The following is a 7,837-nucleotide window of genomic DNA, read 5'->3' on the forward strand; positions in this document are numbered from 1 at the left end:
TGTATCACGCCCCCATTTTCCTTGCCCATGCCCCATGTGGCATTTGACCATGCCCATTTTTTTGGCACACACAGTACCTGTAAGACATTTTTTTCTACTTGTACCACTTATATTAATCCAAACAATAAAATATATAACTAATTAAAATTAGTGAAAGACTACATTATCTTCTGCAGTAGTATTTTACTAATTTTAATTAGTTATATCTTTTTTTGTTTGGATGATTATACTGTATTTGGTGGGATAACACAATTTCAAACATGGTGCTAAAACTGGAACCACCCATTACCAGATCTCTAGTTTCACCTATGGAGACAACTGCACATGGAGGGAGCTGAAATCCCTAATGCTCAAGCAATGAAGAACGCTCAATACCTTTACTCTACAGAAAGCAAAGCATCACCCACATCATATATACACCACAGACATAATGAGCATTGCATGACTAGGGGCCTGAGTCAGATGTGGTTGGAGTGAGCGTCGCTGCTGCTTACTTGGAAACAGCAGTGTAGCTCAGATATGATAATGCAGCAGGAGGCATCTGGTATACGTAGACCCATCCCGCATGTATGTGTGATACAGGGATGAAGCATCGGATCACATGCAACACCATCAGCATACAGTATGCACATACAGGCGTGGTCACACACAGAACATAGTCATGCCCATATAATGTTACTCAGCAGAGTCTGCTTGTGCATCTTATCCACACAGCGATGCCAATAAGATGTATTTTCAGCAAACAAATATGCCCAACGCTAATGGGGTTACACGGGACCTGTCAGCTTACTCACGGCAGACATCTCCCGCTGCGTGGTGTATTGAGGCAAGATGTATTAGGACACATCTGTACATATATATCTATATCTGTACATTATATATATACACCCACATAGATAGATAGAGAGAGATAGATAGATAGATAGATAGATAGATAGATAGATAGATAGATAGATAGATAGATTGTGGTGTGCTGGTTATTTCTGTGACAGATTACTTTATACAACATACATTACTAAGAGACCACGTATAAGATATTTGGGAGTATAATGATTTCCTTGTATTATGTGGGTGGATAGATAGATAGATAGATAGATAGATAGATAGATAGATAGATAGATAGATAGATAGATAGATGGATTGTGGTGTGCTGCTTATTTCTGTGACAGATTACTAATTACAACATACATTACTAAGAGACCACGTATAAGATATTTGGGAGTATAATAATTTCCTTGTATTATGTGGATAGATAGATAGATAGATAGATAGATAGATAGATAGATAGATAGACAGACAGACAAATAGATAGTATAATGTTTGGCAGCTGTCACCACAGAGATCACCAATTGATGGCAGCAGCAATAACAGTTGAGCTCACTGGGCCCAGCAGCAGAACTGAGATGGTTGCAGTAAATGCCCCAAACCACTTGGTGTAATGACTCGTCAGCACTAACATGTCATTTCCCACATGTGTCACTGTGTAATATCAGTGGGGAGATGATGGTGCGGGGTATAGGGCAGAGAGCTGATGCACAGCCATCACCAACTGCCACCACCAACTGCCGCCCGCATGCCACATTTGAATGGTATAAAACCCCAGCGCACGGCAATATCACTGGCATTTACTCAGCTGAAGCTGCTGCGGACAGGTGAGAAAAGCCTCTGGAAGAGCGAACTAGTCTGTACTCTGTACCTAGTGACTACTTCCCGCCAGTGATCGGATCAGAGCGCACAATCAGATCTGTGCTGTGTGTGTGTGTGTGATTTTTCTTTTTTTTACTTTTGTGCACCTACTTTTAACTGTGAACTACATCAGCAGCTGCAATGAGTCGGAGGGAATTAGCCCAGCTGGTTGGACCGGGTCCAAACCAGAACATCGTTGGAACGTGGCTGAGATCAGGACGTCTCAGACCATCAACAAGGGCAACCTCACAAAGACTGACCTCAGCAAGACCAACCTCAGAAAGGGCACCATCAGGTAGGCCATTCTCTGTTGGACTGCTGCACTGTTGCACTGCAGGTGAGGAAGAAGCCGGAGAGACCTGTACCATCTGTTGCTCCCAGTTTACGATTGGAGAGAAAGTGGCAGTTCCATCCTGCCTCCATGTTTTCCATGCTCCATGCTTGGCTCAATGGCTTCGGATTAACATCGCTTGCCCCCTGTGCCGCGCACAGTGCATGGACTTCAACGCATTCTGCCAGTCTCTATGAAAGATCCCAACAGCTACTAATCTACAGGTCAAGGCAGCATATAAAACAACGTGACAGGCAACAACGAGGCTTCTGAGAATGTTGGACAGGAAAGTACAGTGCTTTCTGACTGCAGCCTTTGAAAACTGTGTGGTTTGCTTTTCTCTTTCTTTCTTATTTATTTATTCCTTCTCTACCCCCTTCAATTTCTTCTTGAGTCCTGCTTTGTCTATACCCTTCCCATGAGCCACCGCTGTGGCTCATTTCTGTTTGTGTTCTGTGTAACTGCAGCCTGTCTCCTGTATGTGTGGCAAAACCCCAGGAGGGATCTCTAGTGTCAAAACCCCAGGAGAGGTCTCGAGTATCAAAACCCCAGGAGGGGTGCCTGAGCTGCAAACCCCAACAGGGGTCTCAAGCGGCAAAACCCCAGGAGGGGTCTCGAGTGGAAAAACCCCAGGAGAGGTCTCGAGTGGAAATACCCCAGGAGGGGTCTCGAGTGTCAATACCCCAGGAGGGGTTTCGCGTGGCAAAACCCTAGGAGGGGTCTCGAGTGGCAAAACCCCAAGAGGGGTCTTGAGTGGAAAAACCCCAGGATGGGTGCCTGAGCTGCCAACCCCAGGAGGGGTCTCATGTGTCAAAACCCCAGGAGGGGCCTCGAGTGTCAAGACCTCAGGAGGGGTCTCGAGTGGCAAAACCCCAGGAGGGGTCTCGAGTGGTAAAACCCCAGGAGGGGGTCACCTGGTCCCACCTGATAACCCAGATTCCGAGTAGTCTGCGTAACAACCCTCTTGGTCTTTCTCCTTTTTTATTTTTTCATTTTCTCTTCAACTGTCTATCTCATTTTTTGTGTATGATTTTGTCCCACCCCAGACTGGTCTGCTGGCTTTCCAGCCAGGTATATGACCGACATGAGGGTTCCCCCAGCCTTGGCCACACCATCCAAATAATCTTTACACTTTTACAGTGTTTCTTTTTTCAAATTTTTTCTTTTTTTATGTGAATTTTTTTTTAACTGGGGATTAGGGCTAAAGGCGACACCCCCCAAAAAAAAACGACACTCGGCAGCCACCTCATGGGTGTGTTGGAAGAGCTGCTAAGCCGATAATTATTTTTAAAATGTGGACAGTTACATCCAACTCATTGATAACTAGGGCCCAAATGTATTAAGCCTTCAAAAATGAAAGAGTGGAGACTGATAAAGAGTGATAAAGTATCAGCAATCAGCTTCCTAACTGCCATGCAGAGCCGGCGCTACCCGCTCCGCAAAGGGATGCAAAGCAGGTAGGCGCTGGGCTAAAGAGGCACTCTGCCTGCTATACATCTCTCTGCAGTCTGTTTGTGCAGCAGCCGGCAGCTACAGCATGTAAAAAGGTGCACCGTATAATTTTTTAATGCAGCAGTGGTCTCCCGGAAGTTAAAGTAGAATGGGCAACCCCACCAGCGTGACTGCAGCAAGCTCCACCCCCTTACCACTTGCAGCACCTCATAATGATGTTTCTGCTGCGGCCAGCCACGCCGGTCACCATGAAGCGGAAGCCCCCGGAGTCCTTACAGCGACGGTCACCGGCGCTCCAGGCCCCCAGTGAGTAAACCAGCATTGTGGCCACCGGGGGCAGAGATAGGCAGCGCTGAGCCAGAAATCCGGCATCCTTAGCCGGTGTTCGCGGCTCTGAGTGCTGCGCAGCAGTCAGGTCACAGAGCAGGGGGAGGACACGGGGCTGTAAACGGTGCTAAGACTTCAGGATCTTGTGACGTTGCAGTCACACATCCGGAAGTCTCAATGTATGCACCCGCTGCTCCTTCACCCCTGTTCTGTCCCTGTCACCCCCCCCAGTGTTCTGTCAAGTGTATCCCCCCCAAGTGTTCGGTGAAGTGTCACCCCTCCCAGTGTTCTGTGAAGTGTCACCCCCCCAGGGCTGTCTTTTCGTATGGGCTCAATGGGCTCTTGCCCAAGGGCCCCAAGAGAATAAAGGCCCTAGGCTGATAGCTGAGGGTCCCCTCTTTCCAGGGGTACCAGATTTTTAAAAATTGGCCCTGGGGAACCGGAGATATCCGACTTGAAAGCAGTGGTCCCCATCCAAGCCTGTTAATTGCTTTTCCCAGCCAGATATTTCGGGTTCTGTCTGACTTTGGGTATTTCTAAGGGTATAAGCCAAAATCTGGGACTCTCCCCTTTTAGTGGACACTGGCAGTGTGTCTCTACTATGCTCAGAACCAGAGATATCAGTCTTCAAGCAGTTGGTCATTGCTCCAGCTCCACACACCTAATATGCAGTTTTAGATTTTCGTTGGTGAATTGCTCTGGCTCCAGAACTCTGATCCCCAAGTCCCCAGAACCTTCTGAAAGGTGGGACTCTCTAGTATTTTATCCCATTCAAAGCTAAGTAATATATTTTCAGGAACTTGAGATATCTGCAGTCAAGCAATCTGCCCTCCCACCGGAAAATGATAACTATTAAGCCCACTCCACTATCCACCCCTCCCCTACCTATTAAACACCCCCTACCACCCTGTACCAGGACTTCTTCATTCAGCCCAATGACCCCTTCTACAGTTTAGCCCCATCTGTGCAGTAAAGGAGTAATTAGCAGAAATCACTGCTTCAGGTCCTACATGCTGAGCAGAAGATAGAACACCCCCTACTGCCCGCGGGACATCAAAGCTGCTGCTGATAGCTCCTCCCACCGCTACCGCTGGAGCATGGGTTGGGGGCCCAGTGCATTGCTGTGCCCAGGGGCCTACACTGCTGTTAAGACGGCTCTGCACCCCCCCAGTGTTCTGTGAAGTGTCTCCCCCCCCCCAGTGTTCTGTGAAGTGTCACCCCCCAATTCCCCTGGAAGAAGTGTTTCACCCCCCTTCAGTGTTCTGTCAAGTGTGTTACCTCCTCCCCCGTTATGTTAATGTCACCCCCCAAAGTGTTCTGTCATTGTCACCCCCAGTGTTCTGTCACTGTGCCACCCCCCACCTAGTGTTATGTTAGTGTCACCCCCCACCCCAGTGTTCTGTCACTGTGCCACCCACCTCTGTGTTCTGTCACTGTGTCACACCCACCTCTGCGTGTTCTGTCTCAGTCACTGTGTCACCCCCGCTTCCTGCCCCGTCTGTGTTCTGTGTCTGTACAGGTCAGGGCCGTAATTAGGTGTGTGCCGATGGTGCCTTGCCCACAGCGTAAGTGCAGTGAAGGCGCACCATCTGGCAGCACACCCCTACCTACGGCTGTTTTGGTCAGTGATGGAGTAGTAAAAGCTCCACTGTCCACCGATGCCTGCCTCTGTAAGGGACGGGGAGCACGCCATTTGGTGTTACCCGTCATGCGGTAACGCTGGCTGTGAGCTCCGCCACCTCTGAAGTGGAGAGAGAGCGCTCCTTCAGCCACCTGGTCTCTTATAGGAGCCACCGCTGCCTCTATTGATGCCGCCTGGGAGACCCACCACCGCCACCTCTGAAGTGGAGAGAGCGCTCCTTCAGCTGCCTAGTCCCGTATAGGAGCCGCCGCTGCCACTACTGTGACACCCACCGCAGCCTGAGCACTGGAGAGGGGACTGTGAGCGTCAGTAAATGAGTGTCTGTGCCTGGTAGTCCTGGATGCCGCATCGCCCTAACATGTGACTTGAGACACACACACACACACACACACACACACACACACACACACACACACACACACTCTCTGCTGCTGTAATGTGTAAAATGGTACTCTACGTGCCGTACTGTGTAAAATACCTGCCTAATGTGTAAAAGGGGACTCTACCTGCCATACTCTGTAAAAGGAAGCTCTGCCTGCCTTACTATGTAAAAGGGAGCTATGTGGACACGCCCCTTCCCCATAAAACCATGCTCCTATATTTTGGCGCACGCCAACGGCGCGCATTGGCCCAGTTTTATATTTAGGGGGAGGGGACGCCGATGCTATTTTTTGCACACAGCGCTAAAATGTCTAGTTACGGCACTGGTACAGGAGCCTCACCCCTCCACGCCACGCGGGTCAACCTGCATCACAGGCACCATGTAGAAGCAATGCCTGGCATGCGCTGTCTCTTTGGCACGCTGTCTCTTTGTGAAGTATGGGAGGGAAGGCGCAAATTTTATATTTTGTAGGGGCGCGCTGAACACCCTAGCACCGGCCCTGCTGCCATGTTACAGGATTTACTTGAAAAATGACAGTTAGGAGCTGATTGGCTGGTACTTTATCAGCATTCACTTTATCACTTTTTAAGGCTTCATACGTTTGGGCCTGAAAACCTTAAACCCAGGCAACGCCGGGTACTTCGGCTACTAACTTATATTTCTATTATTCTTACAAAGACTATAGCCCTCATTCTGACCTGATCGCTAGCAGGCTACTTTAGCACTGCTGCGATCAAGTAGTCGCCGCCTACAGGGGAGGGGGGAATCGCTGTGCAGGGCTGCGCTTGCTTGAGCAGAGAGCTGCACAAACAAAGGTTTCTGTAGTTTCTGCACAGCTCAGGACTTACTCACCCGCTGCAATCATCCAGGATGGAGCTGACGTCAGGATCCCTCCCTGGAAACAGCTGGGCACGCCTGCGTTCGGACAGACACTCCCTGAAAACGGTCAGTTGACACCTCCTGCCGGCATCTTCCTGTCAGTCGCGGGTGTGATCGCCAGTGCCATAAGTAGATATTTTAGTGCTGTGTGCAAGAAACGGCATCGGTGGCCCCACCTTCATGCAAACCAGTGGCAGTGCGTGCCGCAGGCCCGCGCAAAAAAATGTAGGGGCGTGGCATCACGGGGAAGGGGTGTGGCCACAAAATAATACCAATTCATATAATGGTGCACAGTAGTCTCCGTTATTCAAATTACGCCGCACAATAGCGCCACTACACCAGGTAGAGGCCCTTTTCCACATTACAGCGGACAGATTCCCCTTTTTACACATTACGGCAGACAGCGTCCCCTTTTTACACATTACGGCAGACAGCGTCCCCTTTTAACACATTACAGCAGACAGCGTCCCCTTTTTTACACATTACGGCAGACAGCATCCCCTTTTTACACATTACGGCAGACAGCGTCCTCTTTTACATTACAGCAAACAGCGCCCTTTTTACACACTACCGCAGACAGCGTGCCCTTTTTACACCTTACGGCAGACAGCATCCCCTTTTTTATACATTACAGCAGACAGCGTCCCCTTTTTACACATTACGGCAGACAGCGTCCCCTTTTAACACATTACAGCAGACAGCGTGCCCTTTTTACACATTACGGCAGCAGATACCCCCTTTTTTACACATTAGGCAGGCAGGGTCCCCCTTTTTTACACATTACAGTAGCAGAGTCCCCCTTTTTTACACACTACGGAAGCAGAGTCCCCCTTTTTTACACACTACGGCAGCAGAGTACCCCTATTTTACACATTAGGCAGGCAGAATCACCCTTTTTTTACAGATTACAGTAGCAGAGTCCACGCATTCCCCCCTGTTTTGCATGAGAGAGAGAGTGAGTGAGTGACTGAGCGAGTGCGTGCGTGCGTGTGTGTGTCTGCCTGCTCTGGAGTAAGTAAGTGTATGTGTGTTCTGTCAGTCACCTGGAGGTGGTTGCAGCATCCGGGCGCAGAGCCTCTCCTGGGGTCCGGGACACATGCTGCGGCAATGCTACAAGCAGCATGAGAGCGGGTCCAGG

This window comes from Pseudophryne corroboree, chromosome 1 (genome assembly GCF_028390025.1).
Source record: "Pseudophryne corroboree isolate aPseCor3 chromosome 1, aPseCor3.hap2, whole genome shotgun sequence".
NCBI classification, from domain to species: Eukaryota; Metazoa; Chordata; class Amphibia; order Anura; family Myobatrachidae; genus Pseudophryne; species Pseudophryne corroboree.